The 19,562-nt window shown below is 37.8% G+C and overlaps 1 long non-coding RNA gene across 2 annotated transcripts in view; it reads left to right on the top strand.

Annotated features, from left to right (window-relative positions):
- The window catches only part of LOC140663148 (uncharacterized), a 304,620-nt gene extending 286,819 nt beyond the window's left edge, over positions 1-17,801 (top strand). Inside the window, exons 4-5 of one of the 2 annotated variants that reach the window (XR_012046232.1) lie at positions 13,843-14,029; positions 15,307-17,801. This is a non-coding gene — a long non-coding RNA (uncharacterized lncRNA). Of the gene's footprint in view, positions 1-13,842 lie in introns of both variants that reach the window. The other variant, XR_012046231.1, reaches the window with a different exon arrangement.
- Positions 17,802-19,562: the final 1,761 nt, after the last annotated feature.

The following is a 19,562-nucleotide window of genomic DNA, read 5'->3' as shown; positions in this document are numbered from 1 at the left end:
CAATATGAAGCGCCAATCTTAATGAAGGCTTCCAATAAGGATTCCAATACCGTCCACCACATCCCTCCGCTGCCGTCTTTACAACTGCTCTAAAATACGCGCGGTTAACGATTACGGAATCCGTAAGGGTCTTAAGGAAAACTTTCTCTTCTCGACGCGGCGTTGTTAAACTCTTTACGACGCCCATTCGTCGGTACAATGGCGTCGCTAGCGGCATATATAGGCCGTTCGAAACGAAAGAACGAACGAAGGGAGATCTCGAAAAGGACCATTTATCTACAGCTGTCGACCGTTACCTGGGAGATTCTCGCCAACTTTACAAAGATGCGTGATTATGCTAATGATGCGCACGCAACGAATGGCGCGATCGGTCCTGGAATAAGGACGAAAATCATTCGTCTTCGACTGCTGTCACCGGATGGGACCAGAACGAAGTGTCTGAATAACGAAGATATTCAAAACTCTCTAGGAGCAATACGAAACGTGAGACAGATGCGGAATGAGGGCGATCGAGAATACGCGGTTCGTCGTTATGTTTCTTAATTAGCATCGTGTTATCCTATCACGACTCACGTTTCCCGTCAACGGTATTCTTTCTACTATCGTCATCCAAGCAATACAAAAACGAAACGAATTATCGAACGACACCCACGTCGCATGAATAAGATAATAAAAACAAAAAACATTGACAGTTTTTCTTTTAAATTTAAAAAGTTTATTTTCCTTAAGGCAAACGAATAATATTGTACGTGCCAAGAAGCATATATTAAGAAAATTTATAGTGATATCATTTTAATCGTCTTAAAAAATAAATCTGATTTATGATCTACTTGGTGTTCGTCCATATTTTTCCTCTATATTTCTAGAAATATTACATTCCATAATACACTACTATACATACAATACAAAAATAAATGTTAAAGTTACAATATACAATACTATTGCTGAAATCTATCTTAAAATAGTTGCAGCGCTAGATGAGCTCATATCTCATACAATAAATGCAGAAGTAACTTCTGTTTTTTCCCTTCTGTAAAGAGATATCTAGGAAATATCAGAGTTGAAACAATCCCGGGAAACGGTGGCTCGTGTGGCCGCTGGAATGTAGTTAAGGATAATAGCCCGAATGAATCGAGCGGACCTTAATGCTGGCGCAGGATGGGGGTTTCAAACAAATTCGGGGCTGCGAATGTACGAGAGGAAGTTCGGTCGTGGGCGTTAGGTACCTACGCGGCCGAGGGAGGAGAAAAGGATAGGAAAGAGGCGGAGAGATTACCGGGGATCATTAATAACGCGGAGCACCATTATATCCGGTAACTTTTATCTGCTTGGACGAGCTCTAATGAATATAATGACGTGCTCCTCCCCGTCCCGATCGTGTTATTTATTCCCGTCTATCTTTCTCATTCTCTCTTTCTCTTTCTCTCTCTTTACTACTCGCGACATTCACGTCGTTGTTAGATGATTCGCGTGAAAGGACGCGTGGTCGGTTGGGAAATTTCTCGTCGAGCAATTAATTAACTTCCGCGTAGTTCGTGTCAGTCTTAAAATAGATGGGAGGAGCAAGGCGTTGTTTTACGGCGCGTATATTCGCTCGACGCGCAAACGATCATAATTCGACGGTCACGCGCAATCGTCATTTATATATGGCGGAGGACGACGTGGAGCTATCGGCGAGGGATCGCGCTCCTCTAAATCCGGGTCGAAGATGGATGCGACGAGCGCGACGAATGGGCGCGCGCATTATGTGCCCGTTATACGCGGATCGTCGAACATTCGCGGTCGTTTGCGTACCAGGGCCATTCGCAACAAGGCGTCGCGCCTGTCCGGCGCTTGTCATTACCGCCGCATGATAAAATCAATAATCGATGCCAAACATGCTCCACGTCGTTCTAGCAACCAGGAGGTCGGACCAGTGTCGGGTATTAATAGGCATCGATCGTAGAACCGGCCGTTAGATATACATACGTGTCGCGAATTGATGAAAAATCCGATCTGGATATGCGCCCGCGCGCCCGCGCGCGCGCGAATTCAATCGCACGCAAATTTCAATTTGCGGTGCTCGATCCTTCTGTCTCTTTCTCTCTCTTTCTCTCTCTTTCTCTCTCGACGGCAACGTTAATTATTTCCAGTCTTTATGTATCTATATTTCGTTTTTCCTGCAGCGCGACGCGCTCAGCTTCTCGCGATATATCGCGCTCATTAATGTTAAAAAAGTTTACGACGATTTGTTGCGAAAAAGCAGAATATACAATCTAGCTGTCGTGCTAAATTTTCACCACAGCTGCATAAAAGTGTGTTTCTACTTTTAAAGAAGTATAACTGTCTAAATCTTCTTATATTTTTCTGAATAAGAGAGCTTATTAGGAATATGACTTAAATACAGAATATAATTATATTATAATCATAAGGATTACATGTTATTATGCTGTAAATCTAATTAACGCTTAAATAAAATTTACTTAAGCGTTAAAATTAGTGAAGAAAGACTTCTTAATTTCTCTCATTTTTTTTTAAGTTCAACATAAAATGTTACATAGTAATTTTATTTTAAAACACAAATAATATTTTAAACTCTATGTATTTTTTTATAACTAAATGCGATGCTTCGAGGAAAATACGTGACTACTAACAATAAGATATCCCGCATAGAACGCCCTAACACGCGTAAGAAACATCCACTTTACACAATATCCATTATTATCGAAGAACATAATCGTCTGATCCGATCGTCGAACGGTACATTATGTCATCGGCTGATAATCCCCCTTGAAGTATTCCCCGCCGAATCACCTATTAGCCTCGATTTGCCGTAATACCCGTATTCGCAGTACGCATTACGCAAATGCACATTCACGCGGCATCACAACGCAGCATCGCCTGTGCAGCCTGTTAAAACCGAGCGCGCCGAATAACACACAACCACTCGCCGACCATTAAAAAGTTACGACCGGCATAAATGAAGACGTATTTCCGCGAAAAAGAGAGTGAAAGAAAGAGAGAGAATTCGCGATGCAAAGCATAGAGGTGGGACGTGCGGCGGCAGTGCATCGCACGAGAATATAATGCCGTTGATGCCATCGAACGACCGATTAAAAAAAAAAAAACCTTCCTCCCTATATAATCCATTTACTTGCATTTGATCCGATATAAGAAAGTGAGGAGAAAGTGACGATGCGTTTACAAACCTTTCCAACGGGAAGGATGGCTTTTCGCGGGTTAAATCTTCCTTTAAACGGTTATGGAAATAAACTGTGTTTATTACACGATCGGTCGTATACAATGTGATTACATTGTTTGAGCGACGCGTCGAGTTTTTTCAATTAAATGCCGGCGGTGACTTAAAAGCCCAAATTAATATCGCGCGAGCGATTCGGATAACCGAGTTGTAACTCTGCGACTGGGTGGAGCAAACGGGGCGAATGAATGGGAGGTTAAGGATGGATCAATGAGGGCAAAAGGATAGCACGATTGCTTTCCGCGGAGAGGAAGGGACAAGGGATTAATTGAAATCCCGCGACGACGCCGTTGGGTCAGCGATTCGCAAGCCCCCGTGGTGTACGAAACTTTAAAAGCTACATGAGAGGAGGTAGCACCTCTACAAATCGCGTCTTCGTATATACTACAGGTTCGGAACTTTCGAGCGAATACCTGAAATAAGACTGATATAGAGTTCACGACATCGATAGCTTAACCGTAACCTATAGATTATCGATTATCTCTCTGGTCTTAAGACCACTGAAGTCAATTAGTCAACGATAAACCAATTTCGTTAACTGCCAGACGATCGCATAAATTTTTAATAATACGATATGCATACACATCGAGAAAGATTTAATACAAAGTTAGTGTAAGTTCTGTTAAGTGCATGGAAACACGCAGTTGCCAAAGTACTCGTAGAAATAATTGTAACATTGTGCAAATAAGTTAGATCTAATTTATGTATAATTTATATGAAGATGTTTTCGAAACATACACACATTTCAGTTGAAAAAATTATTTCTTTCGTCAGACCGCGTTCTACACTCATAAGATATTAATGTGATCACATGTAGCTCGCTTTTTATCGAAAACAAAAGTAAAAAAAAAATAGGGAGTCTACTAAACAACGGAAGAATGATGAGAGCGATAAGCGAAGAGATATTTGCTTCAGCAACTTGTCAGAAAAGTTGTCTAACGGAGAAAATTGATGATGTGCCATCCACTTCCGTTGTACAGGAACTTAAGATAATAATATGGTGCAAAAGTTTTGTCGATGTGTGTAACAATGTATTCGCGCGATTTGACGTTTGTTCATGATGCGACGTTTAAAAACTCGACGTGCTTCGCAAAGATCCCACGGGATTCCATCGATCACGCGACTATCAGACTCTTCGCCGCAAACAAAAATAATCCTATTTGCGCAAACGCGGCGAAATTCGAGAGAGTCCGTCGATCGCCTCCGTTCATCAATTCGCCTTCTCGACGAAGAAAGGTTCTTCTTCCGCGAGTTCTGAGTTCTCTCGAGAATTATCGCTTTTCTCGACGCTCGGCAAGAGAGCGCCGCACAGTCAACAGACAGAAAAACAGAGGCAAAGCAACCAGGATGAAATACGAGCTGGCCCGTTGATATGCCGTGAAAAACCGCGAAGATCCGTCCGGAAGATTCGCTTCAACCGCGCAAGCCAACGACTAATCAGCGGGAACGACGAACGCGGGAATCGCGATGGACCATCCGTCTTGTCATTGCCATTATCATATTTCTTAGGCAACGTCATCACGGGTCAGCGATCAGCCGGGGATGCTCTGTCCCGATCTGATCGGGCGACGCCGGCACATGAGACGCGAAGCTTTTAAACGGATAAATCTCTTCGGAACCAATTTCGCAGAATTTCATTTGCATCGACGTATCGACGGCGAGGTCTGATGCTGCGTGGTTTCGTAAACAAGTCTCTTCTTATCCCGATGCGATGCGCTGTTACGGCGGCGAACTCGTTAAAAGTTGTTGCAGCGTCTGATTAAGATAAGGTCGCACAGAACGTATAGTATACGACGCTCCTTGATTCCGGATTCAGCTAGGCTGGCTGATAGATCCCGGATTCGATATCGATTATCGTCGTCGTTATTATCGTGACGAGGCCGTCCTCACGATTGGCAAACAGCGCGCGACGATGCGATCACGCGATACGAATTGTTTGTTGATTGTAAGTTTCTTGATGTTAAAACCGTTGTAATCTTTCCTTCAAACTAATGGAAGAATCGATCTTCCAGAAATGTTTTAACGTTCACTCTTTTTCGCAACAATTACTTTTCATCTTTAAAATTTTAAATTTTAGACTAATTCCGACATTAATTTCGCAGACTACAACGAAATAAAAATTCGATACATTTGCCAGACAACGTAAAAGATAATTTAAAATCCGCCAAGATAGAAATGCATTTTCAGCAATGGGATATTGGCTGAGAGTGAATACAGATTGAACTTAAAACAGGATATCTTTGTAGTTTATCTTGCATCGGGTAAGAGCGAATCAACGAGAGACGAGAGACGAGAGACCAGAGGCTCATCGGCGCAGCTCAGCGATTCCACTCACGGAGAGACCTCGGAAAAACGAGATCCCCTATTTACGCTCTCACAACTTTTATCACCGCGGATATAGAGCGCGCCAGTTCGACCCCGTTGCTGGCACGCTCGTTCGCTCACAAGACCGTCCCGGAGGGTAATAATCATAATTCGCCAGCTATTGTTTCGCAGATAATTAAGTTCTTGCTCTTAGAGAGCGTCTTCGGCCAATAGCGGTGCGTACCCGTGTCTTTGCCAATCTGGAGAAAAAGCCGCCTCGGTCGTCCTCGTTCGAACGAGAGAGTCGATTCCGTTTGTAGGTGGGTATTAGAAGCTTGCCCTCTTAGAAATACGATCATAGTATCTCTCTCGTCTCTCTCTCTCTCTCTCTCTCTCTCTCTCTCTCTCTCTCTCTACAAAGGAATTATAGTATCGCACGGCAAAACTGTATACCGGATATCGATTCTGCCCGCGCGCCGTTACCGTTGATTTGTGACCGAAACCATGAGCCATACATACGTTTCTTTATATAGCGACTTATGAAAGCTTTATCGACGAAACGTCTTCGCCATTTCGTCAGCGTTGCGAATTAGAGTGATTTTTTAATGGAATCTTAATACGCTTGTCGATCGTCAAAACGATGTAAATATTATTACCGCCAGAAAATAAATATCTATGGGATGATATCTTGGAGAAAAGATAGTCGCTTATTTTGATATTGCAATCAGACGATCGTTAATAACTCAAAATTCCTATTTGACTTTCGTTGATTTATTTCATTATTTCTGGCGCTATTTTCCTCGCGCATCTAACTTATACAGTGCATATAAATTCATCGTCTCATTTTGCCTTTCTTCTTTCGGCAAATAAAAATAACACTGCGATGATATAATATAAATTGAAAATATTTCATATGTACATTTCAGTGAGTCAACTGACATATTATGTATTTTAAATAACTAATCTCGAAGATAACGTCGCAAAATTATTTTTAAAAGATTTAACAACGGCAGAGATATTTTTTATCGCGAACAGTAATTGTCCTACAAAATTGAATAATTTGTTGTTTGGAAAATATTGAAAAATTCTAAAAAAGATTAATATTTAATTATACTTGGAGAAAGAAAATTTTATATAATATATATCGTTCTTTTCAGCATCAGATACTATTCTTACTCTGTGTAATAATTATCTTACAAGAACAAGTATATTTTTATAATTATTATGAAGATAATGAAAATATTAATTTTAAAAATAGGAATTATTACTCGTACAAATTTTCCGTATATTTCGATCATTCGAACGCGGCGAGCTGCTGAAAACACTTTATACGTTTGTATCGCAACGACGCGACGGTGGAAGATTCCATCAAGTTTTCAACTTTGCAGTGGTGAAAACCTCGTCGACACTGGCTACTCGCCACACGTACACTCCTCCGTCACACGCCGTCCCCTCGCCTCCCTTGGATAAATTACGCTAGATATCTGCATACAAAACGGCCGGCGAAAATTAAAAACACAAACAGCGAGCGCGGAAGGCACCCTCCGGTCGCTTCACCCCGCTCCCCGAGTCCCTCTCAATCCCTCTCGTCGCGCCGCACCTTCTCGCGCGCGCGAGCGCTTCCTCTCTTTTTCCCTCCTGCTCTTTTCCCGTCCACGAGGTTCGACCATATACCCAGCCGCCGCGCTTTCCCCGAAGCGGTAGCGACGCTATCGCATTATATCGCCGGGCCACCAATCTTGTAAATTGCCTTCCGCTGAGAGTAGAAATCATAAGTTTTCCGGTAATCAAATGATTCATCGCGCCGCGCGCTGCCAGACGGACCCGCGCGACGACGTCGTCGTTGCAGTGCGGCGAGACACCTCGATTGCGAAGTTCGCGATCCTCGCGCACCCTTCCTACTCTGCTAGGAGCGATGAACGGAGCTCTTCCTTCGTGTATTGGATTTGGATAATTCTCTGACTTTCTAACGTTGCGAATATATATCTGAACTAACCAATTTAACTAACCCCTCAATCGATACTAAAACACTTACAGGGTGTCTATTCAATCTTGTAAAAAATTCTCTGAAAATTCCCTGATTTTCCAGGTATTTTTCAAAATTCCAAGTAAAAAGAATTATCTTCAAGATTATCTTTAATACAACTTTCTCTAAAATAAATGTATTACATGTGTTTTCTAATGTTTTTCATTCATATAAAGAAAAAACACAGAGTCTTTTAAATTTCAAGTGCTAGATTTATAAACGTATTAAAAAACTGAATAACTTTTATAAAATAATTCATTTCTGTCGCATTAAATATTATAAAAAATATATACTTTATATTCAATATTATATTAAGACATTAGATAAATAAAAAAGAAAAAATATATATATAGATATATATATTTATTTATTTATATTTAAATAACAATATATTTTAAACGCATAATTTGTTTGGCTGACTGACTGGTGTGTGAGAAACTGGCATCTCATTTCGTGGAAACTTACTAATTGTTGAGAGTTCTGGCTTTGTTTTTAATAGTTTTAGAGTTCTTCACAAGTTGAACAAATACTTTCTGGCCAGTAAATCAAAAAAATTGCTCAGAAATTCATTGCCAAATTCACGCTACGTCTCATTTTATCTGCTGACAATTTTTTAAATATTTTTTGCCAGATTTTAAGTGCTTAAGAATTTCACAATAATTTTACAAAAAGTTCTACATGTAAACATTATTAGAATATTAATTCAACAAATTAAATTGCCAAATTAAACGCTGGTCATATATTTCGATAGTTTTATCGATTAATGAGATTTGATATTATTCTGCAATCATTTTTAATTTCCAGAAAGAGACAGAGAGAGTGTTCTATACATCAAAATAATTATAATAGAATATTTATTAAACAAAGAGTTAGACATTAGATTGGCCGAGACGCCAAACGTATAAATACTTACAATAAGATGAGACGCTGGACATATTTAGATTGTTCTATCGGCTTTAAATGAGATTTCGTGTTATTTTTTGTGTCATTCTGCATTTATATTTTCTGAACAAAGTTCTAGGTATGCGTAAAAATTATTAGAATATTTATTAAACAAATTAGATCGAAACGCCGATATAATATGAAATCTCATTTACGTCCGACGTCTCGGATCTAATTTTATATAATTATCTAATATAATATTCTAATAATTTTTACGCATAAAACTTTTTATAGAACTATTGCAGCACTCTTAAGCGTTTAAAATCTGACAATAACGTTAAAAAAATTATCAAAGAATAAAGAGAGACGCTGCGTGACCTGGTGTCTCATTGTCCGATTTTTTCTGGCCTATTTTTTTAATGGCCGATAGTATTTGTTTAATCTTATCAAGAATTCTAGAACTATTAAAACATAAAGCCAAACTCTCAACTCAATTAATGAGTTCCACGAAGTGAGACGCCAACTTCACACACAAACAAATGGAATTGCACAAAATATGAAATAAGTGCGACAAAAAAAAAAAAAAATTAATTCTGCGAATAATAATAATAATACCTTATACGTAATAAAATATCTGAATGTTGCTACAAAGCCCGTTGTCATCCCAGGTCTGCAGCTTCTCCTTATCCTTCGTTGACATCTTCAAAAACATTCACAAAATACTGGTATGACATTTTGCACGACACTCCTGATTTCGATACATATTATTGTAACACGTTTATTGTTACACGAAATTTATGTTGCACCGATATCTTCTCGCTTATGACACGCAGGACAACCACGATTCAAATTGAATCGACTCGACTCGATTCGACTTGACTTGACTTCTCTCGGCTCTACGGACACTGTGTAACTTACGCGTTGATGCGTGCAGAATTTACTCCGGTAACAGAGGTATAGTGAAGGGGATGATTCCCGTGCCTACGCGACTGTGTTGCGTGTGGCAACCGTCTGATTGTAAGAATCGTTCGCGATGTTTTTTCCTTATAATACGCTTCGCGCTGCGAATGTTAAGTCTCTGAATTATTTGCTCCGCGACGAAGGAATATAATAATAATTTTTCTCTGCAGAGAGAAAATATAATAATAAAAATTAGAATATATTATAATCGTGGAATATATTAACATATATATAAGAAATCACGCGCGATATTTTTATTCAATAATATATATACGAATATTATATATTATGTTTTAGGAAGGAATAGTGCAATTAGTTAAATATTTTGATGTACAAACACAATGCATAACCGTTAATAAATAATAGAACAAATACATCATCATAATTTATCATCTTTATAATTTGTACGTAAAAGGCCATTAATGTCTTTATACATAAATTTATGCACATATTGGAATACATACATTTTCCATATGTACATACAAAATATATAAATGTATATGTAAAAATTTATTTATTTATAAAGGCATTAATGACACTTTCTGTACAATTAATTACAATAATTTATTATAGAACAGAAATATGAGCGTCTCACTTCAGTGTATGTACATCTCAAACGATTTAATTTGTTTAATTAATATTCTAATAATTTTTATTTATAGAACTTTTGATAGAACTATTGTAGAATTTCAAGCGCTTAAAATCGTAAAAAATGCTAAAAAAAATCGTCAACGAATAAAATAAAACGCAACTTGAATTTGGCATTTCAGTTTGTCTGGAGCTATTTTTTTGTTTAATAGTCCTATTTTTAATCTACCAAAACCTCTAGAACTTTTAAAAATAAAGCCAGAATTAACAATTAATAATTAATGGGTTTCCACGAAGTGAAATGTCAGTTTCACACACGGCTGACCGTTTATAATATGAGAGTAAAATTATCAAAACGAGAATTTTCGAAAAAAATCCTTGAATCCCAATAAAATTCCCTGATTTTTGTAGATGCAAAAAAAATCCCTGAGAATTCTCAATTGTCCATGTTTTTTCAAGAAGTAGACACCCTCATTTGTCTATCTCAAGAGATATCGATCGACTGCTTCAAATTTTTAATGATCTAACAATTTCATAAATATGTATATAATTATCAATGGTTACAATAGTGAAAAAGCTATACAAAATATTTACTTCAATGTAATGGACAACTGTAATAATGTCATATGATTGAATATTTCAGACATTTGAGCTAAAGAGATAAAAAAAATTAAAGAAGAGAGTACGTATACATAACTCAATGACCGAGCTAATGTTACATTGCGAATAACAAGTCTCGCGTCATGCTTTGCGTCCGAGTCAAGAATAAGAATGCCGAAGCGCATTCCGAATGTGCGCTTCCGTCTGAACGGCACGCGTAAGAAGTGCGGGCCCTTTGATTTATAGACCACAAATCACGCGAGCCAGAGAAAGCGCTTGATTTTTATTGGCCGCAGTTACTTTCAATACATCATTCGTAGAACCCGATGCCGCCACCCTCTCGCGTGGATCTCGCGTTCTCCTCAGGGCCATTGCCTTCCCAGGGTGAATTCACTCACTCAATTCCGTGTTCTTCGCAAAGATAATTCCGCTTTCGTCGAAAAGAACCGTCGAGGAAATCCGTGCGATTTCACGGTGATCGGTGTACGTAGCTCCGATTGTGTTTGTAGAAGCGATTGAAATTGTTGAAATCAACGTCCATCGATTTTAAACGCGTACTACGTTTGCTTGCTAATTAATAATCGATACGACCGCGAGATTATTTAACATGAGTTTTTATTAACTGATGATTTATAACGAACCGACAATTTATGGCAACACGCGTGTAATATTACATCGATTTCACCGATAGCACTCTTCGGAGATTAATTTTGCGTGAACGCGACCGCGCGACGGACGTGCGAACGGCCGCCGTAGTTATTGATCGCAGCATTAGTAGCGTAATGATTAATTGATGATTATAATTCCATTAAGTACCCGCTCGCAGTAACGGTAGAAATTACATTAATTATTCCAAGTACTTGGCCGAAATAATTACATGCTCGCTAGCATCGCAATAGCTCACTTTCCCTTTGCGTAGGATTGCATTTGCAAGGAATGTATTGTATATTCAATGATTTTGGAAACCGAAATTATACATCTTGCCACCTTATTGCCAATATCGATATTACGACAGTATCGATGTCACTATTGTTGTAATTGAAAGCACGGCACATGCAGTAAATCGACGAGAAAATCTATTTGCGTGATAGATACAGCCAAGCGATAAAGTTAAACTGGTCATTATATTAATTAAAACTTGTTCGTCTTTCGCATGTATTGTATATTCGTGACAATATGAATACCGTGACTATTTTTATGCGGTTTTATATAATATCAAATATCATTTAAAATTTCAAAAGTCTAAGAATCAAAAGTTGAATTTTTTAGTGAAATCATATATCAAAGATTTTTACGAGAGAAAATATTTACGGTTTTCTATCAATTTTGAAGGATCTTGATTTAAGACGATTGAGAAGAGGTATTAATTTCATTCCTGCGAAATGCATCGCGAATTCTGTAAAAATACCGCGCCCTCGTTCAAATGTGAATTGAGCTCTCCCCTTTCCATTTTCGTTATTCTATCCACAGTCATAACTGGGCGAGAAAGAAGCTCCACGACTAAACCTCCGCCAGCTGCCCAATGAGGACAGCACCGTTGAAGTATTCATGCGTCATAGAATTAACTCGGAGCGCGTCTCGAGGTACAAAACTTAATTTAAAGTCAGACAGCGTAGAGGGAAAACTCATAAATATGTGATCGACACTCACATACCTTCGAATATAACCACTGGCCACATGCAATGGTCATATGGGCGCACACACGTCTATTTCTCCGTTTTGGGCGATGCTTTCAGAGTGAATAGCGTAAAAAGACAGTCCAGGGAATTTTCACTCGACTATCCTGTCGGTCCTCCGTACTTTCTCGTAGAACCCTGGAAACCCTTTCTATCTTTTCGGCATCTGTATGATTTCCTGCAAAAGACAATACAGTTTATTGCCAATTATTGCGTACAATTTTTATTAAATAATAAATAAAATAAAACTTGGATGTTTGAGAAAAAAGTTTTCTAAATTATTGAAATATGTTCCTCTTAAGTAAATATTCTAAGAAAAACTCATATGAACATAAATTCTATACAAAATCTCTAAGCAATAATTTCAATCCGGAATGGATCGACATTTGTGTCTTTCTTATGACTAAAAATGCTCAAATAATTTTCTAAAATTTTGTAAAAAAATTTCTTTTATAAATATGCTTGAATGTAAATAAATATCAACATGCTCTCATCAACGAAACGCGCACGGGCTTTATAAGCGGAAAATTAACTTACCCTTTAAGATTAACGAGAAAAGTTTCGTATTAGATCGCAATCTGCTCGTGGGTACAAAGTTCCATGCATGTACATTTATGAGAGTGATATCGTGAACACGTCCGACACGGCAACAAGCGATATCCCACCCAGCAACCCCGAGCACCGAGAAGCGCGTGTTGCATCGCGCATATAAGCGAGGGATGGGTGTTTTATAGTACCTCCCATTACAATCTGTCTTTTATATCAATTTCATTTCCTTAAAAGTATTTTTACTGGCGAAACAGGTCGCGTGGACGATCGCAAACGCCATTTGTAAAACCGAATACGACTTCTAATATGGGCAACGGACTTTAATGCCAGAAACGGCGCCGCTATGATCAACGACGTTTCACTAACTGCTTGTCTGATCAGTTAAGAAGCCCGCTACGAATTTACATTGCTTGCAAACGTACGAGTTTTGGCGAACAAGTTTTTTCTTTTTCTTCTGATTTCATATAAACATGGTTTAATGTGTATTTTATAGTTAATTACCTTATTTACCTTATCGTCAGTTATTAAATATATTATATCTTTTGGCAAATATATTATTGTGCCGTGACACATATTACAATGTAACATAATAAATAACGCGTACAGGTTCTATTTTATTTATTATCTAGCCTCTACGTGTGTATCAAATTTAAAACAAATTTATTAAAATACAAAAAAATATAAATTTAAAGGAAAAACGTATATTTTATGTAACTCTTTTTTACTCGCATAATTGAAAATGATAATTATTTATTAATTAAAAGTTTATACAATTTAATAATTGTATAATAAAATGGAAATTACAGTGAATAATTTTTTTATATTTTTTTAAGTTAAATAAATGCGCAAACAAACATTATTATTTAAAATTATCGGAAAATATTTTGTCATCAACTGTCGCAATATTGAACGTGTTTCTCTTTCTAAATAACGACGCAGGATATAACGAATAACAACTCTGCAGTCATAGCCATTGCAACGCGCGTCATGCTAACTGTGTGTACATTTTCCTTTTATAGTTAACGCGTATGTAACTTGGCAAGTGTGGGAAGCAATCACACATGGCGCATCCTGCTGCTCCGACAATGTTTCTGAATCGTAGCGCGCGCACTTCCGCTTGCAAATGCCGCAGCGGAATCCAGCGGGCTCGATAATTCTCCAGGCAACACGGACAATCAAATCCTGGGGACACGATCGCTAACACGTGTGAGTATATTAGTGCGGCTCATCCGCCCCCTTTCCCCCGTCGCCGTCCAGAATACATGTGGCGCGTATCTGCATACCTACCTCACCAATTACCATTTCCAGTATCTGTACAAGAGGCCGGCGAACGTTTCACGCTGCGAGCGGTTCATATCAAACCCGTTAATAAATTATACAGAACCCCTCCCCCCCTATATTTTTCCCTGCGCGAAAAGCTTTCCTTCTTCCGTCTTCGGAGAAGGAAAGCTTTCGCCTTTTGAAGATAAAAAGGGTCCATTGTATATATGTGCGCGCGTTTAAAGATCCATTATACGTACACAAAAAGTGTGAGACTATGTATGATTTGGATTTGCGTATGAGATGGAAAATACTCGCGGATCGTTCATTCATGGGGAATTCAGTAAAATCATGTTCAGCCACGCGACAACAAAATGAAAGATCACGCAAGGTGAAGAATCGCGCGACTACGTAGCGACCGTATAATCCGTTTCCCTTAATCCGCCTTGTCGGTATTTATAATTCAGAGAGTAATTTCCCTCCTCGTGTGTGCGCGCGCGCGCTCCCGGCGCGGCGCCGAGATCCGAGATCCGAGATCCGGTGGGTGCACTAACACATCTTCGCCTCGCGAACATCGAATTCGCGCATAATCCCGGGAAATCTTTCGAAGCATATGAAATTCTAACGAACTCATCCTGTTGCGCTCACGTGTGTAACAGAATACGTAATTATACACACACACATACACAAAGAGATTTATTTATGAAGGATTTTACTTATGAATACACTTATTACGAAAAACGCAGCTGTACGCGCGCTGTAAGTCACTATGTCGAATCTTCTTTAAATCTGTGTCTTAATTCTTAATCTCATTTAATCTCGTATTTCCATTTCTGAAATTCTGAATATACAATAATGATATCACATACTCTTGGAGATGTTCACGATGGTGGATGTCGAAATAGGTCACGAGTCGATATAAAAAAGAACGCGTGTGTGTTATATGACGAGCGAATCGTAATAATCTAGAATATTTCAAAAATGAAGCTGTGATATATTTATCGGGTTAAATTGATGGATTAGCATAAAGAAGAGCGACGCCGAAAAGTGATTTACGCTTGAAATATATCGCAGATATTGCTACGCCAGATATCTCAATATTAGCATAAGCTCGTAAATACTTTCCGCTCGATACAATTTTTTCTATTTTCTCCTTCTTTTCTCTCGTTAATGTCAGGCACAACGGTAGCCGCGCTATCGATATATTAACTGTTTTTGTATAGGATATGAAGAGTGAGATATGTGAGATTGATAAAACGGGTACTTATCCCGAGGAGATGGAGATATATTATGCGATCGAGGTCCCTTTGACCCCCGCTTGCCGCGCAGAATGCTCGGCAAGATTCTATCCAACTTTACGACGGCGGTACGGGACATCGGAAATCGACGCATCGATCTCAAAGGGTGGAGAGAAACTGGACGGGGGTAAATTGTGGGTCAAAGGTTGGGGTTAGTCTCGACGCGTCAGCACTTTAGCCCTCGTTAATGACGTCATTTACCAGTCTCTCGGAGCGCGTTAAGCCGAGCGTGAACGTGCAACGAAAGAAGGAACGAAGCGATTGACCGGTAAAATTTGACGCCTCGCAATTTTGCAAATACACTACATATATCGATAACCGCCGCTCTACCCATAACGGTATTTTCTACGACACCCGTTGAATATTAATGCGACGAGGTCGATACGACACACGTTATATGACGTTATATTATGAATACAGAATTAAAATGGTAAAACGGGCGGTTTTAGCTTGACAATATTTAAAATTTAAAGCGTCGCTTTCCCGAATTATGTATTTCAAATAGGTGAAAAACGTCGGTTGTATGTGGTTTAACTTATGAATAATTAAGTGCGAAATTAAAACCCCGATTACCGTCCCTCACTCGGCAAAACTGTCAGATCAATTTTTACCGGCAGAGTGCTCATCCACATAAAATATTAATCGTCCTATTTTGCTACAGTTCATAAAGCGTGATTTTTTTTACCAAAATGCCAGTTTCACACACATCCAAATAGAATTGTATAAAAAACGCTATGTGATCACCGCGACAAAAGAAAAATTAATTTCGCCAATAATACATAATAAATTACCTTATAATTGTTCCGATAAAACTCGATACCACCCCAGGTCTAAGCCTCTCCTAAACTTGTTGATGCAGCTTCGAAAGCACTCACAAAATACCTGCACTTAATTACGATCGTGAATATTACTTCAATAATTCGATCGCGCAATATCTTGCACGACACTCCTACCCACGTATTTTGTTTTAATTACGTAAGATAACGCAAAAAAAAGATATTGCTATTCATCATTGCGCGAGCGCAATGGGCAAATATAATATTTACCTAATATTTTTGAATATTACCTTGTGCAGATATTTTTACTTTTAGTACACTTTTGTACATTATTTGCTTATAATACAAAATAATCACGTATTCTAATCTAAATCATGAATGAAAATTATTTAAAACGCGAACAAGTATGTACATAAAAGTGTAACTGGTGAATAATGCTGTAATATTGATTTACGTTCGACGGGTAAATTGCTGTACGATTTAGGAATTCCTTTTATTATTCGAGATCCATTTATTATATTGATTTGCGAGACGTTCGACAGAATATTATTCGTACATAATATTTCGAGCATGTAAAATCGGCGATATCCATATTAACAAAAGAATGAGATATCACGGCTTTCTTGATTGCAAGTGCTCGTGTATATTGAGTATCGGTGTATATAATGTATGTGTGTGTTGCGTGTGTGTGTTTCCTATACTTTTGATCACATTTCACACATATTATAACGTTTATTAATACACGAAACCTATGTCGGACCGATACCTTTTCGCTTATGTGTTGCCGCACAAATGATAATAAAATCATTGCATACAGCGTGTTATATACAAAAAATTCGTTGTTTATTTTTTTCACGAATTAATAGATATGTAATGGAATTCGTCCGCCTTTCAATTCGGGACTCTCGACACTCGAAATCCGCCATATACAATAACGCGGTAAATTATCTCACTATCGCCTACGAATAGTAAGAGACATAAATCATGATCGTGTAAATTAATAAACGTATTAAGATAATCGCTCATTATTTAATTCGGTATTCGTGTGCGAAATTAATTTTTTCGATAAAAAGAAAAATACAATGTCCTTGACTGCAGTCATGCCAAACTGACTCTGGTAGCATGTGATACGGAAGGCATTTCTTCCATATGCTACCAGTACTGCTCGCTGCTAGCGAGCGCCTCTCTTCTAAAAAACACCTGAGGCATAAGAAACGTAAAGAAAAAAGCGAGCTTGTAATGAGAGCTAAATAATTCTTAAAATTATTATAGTTGAACGCATTATATATGCACATATATCATTTAATTCTATCACTTCACAGTGTAAACTGACTGAGATTGCAAAAACGTTTGAGCCTCACTTACTTATCTTTATTTATGACGCGCAGATTTTCTTGTTTACAGCTCTTTCTGTCTCTCGACGTTTCACACGTATCTATGTTTATAATTATGTCAATCATGTCACATTAGATAATTATATATCCTTATATTCGAGCACATATAATATCTTATATATAATATATATGCAACTTTTTAGCGAACATGTCTTCTAAGAAAAAACCTAGAGTATAAGAAAGTAGATGAGAAAGCAAAGTTTATATATAATATTATAAATATAATAAATAATTCTAAGAATTATTTAGTTCTCGAAAACTTTGCTTTCTCATCTACTTTCTTATACTCTAGGTTTCTAGCATCACTGCCTCCAAGGTTAATTTTGTATTTCTTGTACCTTTTTATCGATCAAAAGAGAAAATTTTTTGCGCATAGAACTCTTAAAATCTGCATTTAAAATCTGACAAGAAATATTTAAAAAATCGTCGTCGGACAAAATGAGATGCAGCGTGAATTTGACGTCTCAGTTGATTTAAAACTATTATTTTTGGTTTAATAGGCAGAACTTGTTTAATCTATCAAAAACTCTAGAACTATTAAAAATAAAGCTGAAACTCTCAATTAATGAGTTACCACAAAGTTCATACACGACATCATCTAATCACCTTGCTCCGAATAGTAGTGGTAATATCGAGTCAGCCAAAATTGATTAGCTTCATATATCGATTATCGATATGGCTTCTCGACTTTTTTAGTAACCGCTATTCTGCCGCGTTACACGAATATTCAAACGCAATTTGAGAAACCGATAGCGTTCGCCGTGCGACGTCCTAATTCCAATTGGATTTTTACAATTCCTTCGGGTTTCCGTTTGCGAACGCACGAGCTCTCACGAAGTCATCTCGACAGAAAATCGTCGAATCCTACGGGGTGAAATTATCTTTCGGTGATTGCCGTTTACATCGTCCGGTAGCTTTCGTACCATGGAAGTCCATATTATATCGAAGGTAGGATCGGAGAGAGCAAAAGGGATGAAGGGTCAAAGGGAGGGGATCCACATAGTTTGCGCGCAGAGTCCGTAGGTCCATAGCTATGGCTATAGCTTGCCTCTGCAGTTCACCGGCTATTTCCCATTTGGCAGGCGAGCCAGACCCAGCACTTTTGGTGCCAACCGATAATTGGACGAATCACAGTCATTCGCTTCGCGCGAACTGCTCTTCCCGTCTTCTTTCACCCTCCCTCCCTCCCTCCCTTCCTCTCTCCCTCTTTCTCTCTCTCTCTCTCTCTCTCTCTCTCTCTCTCTCTCTCTCTCTCTCTCTCTCTCTCTCTCTCTCTTTCAAATGAGTTTAGTGGATATATTCTCTGCTTCTGTTCTTCTTTTAAATCTACCAGTGCATTTTATCCGTTCTTTAACAGTTCTGTACTTTGAATCTACTATTTCGCATACATACATACACCTATACACACACACGTCCACACAGAGAGTGAATGAGTGAGAGAAAGAAAGAGAGAGAGACATTTAGCAATTTACGCTGCATATATCTGCAATTTTTTATCAAATTTTTTTATCAGATTTACTGAATTTTTTCTTGTTCTACAAATTTTCATTTACCTATATAAAACTCACTCTTTATTTGTGTTGAATATACACTCTTAATTTGATAAAGCAAAACAATTAAATAAAAAGATAAGATATGAGCTGAAGAATGGAAGCTACAAAAGTTGCATTCGTTATCCAAAGATTCTGAATGAATATTATGTACATATATTATACCTAGAAATACAATTTCGCGTGCGTGAGATAATTTATATATTAATTATATGAATTAATTTATATATTATAATATTAAATGTCAACTTTATAATACGTATACATTTCAGAATTATTATTATTAACTTTATATTTTAATAAAGCTTCTATAAAAAAATCTAATTTCTGATTATAAATATCTATCTCTATAGAGTACAGTAATTAAATATATCTATAATTTCCAACAACTTTACGTTCGCTAATTATAAACAAATTCTACGAACAAACTTCTTCAGATTGTTGATATTGATTATTAATTT

The sequence above is a fragment of the Anoplolepis gracilipes genome, chromosome 2, assembly GCF_047496725.1.
Source record: "Anoplolepis gracilipes chromosome 2, ASM4749672v1, whole genome shotgun sequence".
Classification (NCBI taxonomy): domain Eukaryota; kingdom Metazoa; phylum Arthropoda; class Insecta; order Hymenoptera; family Formicidae; genus Anoplolepis; species Anoplolepis gracilipes.
The sequence above is the reverse complement of the archived record's forward strand: the minus strand, read 5'-3'. Positions and strand labels throughout refer to the sequence as shown.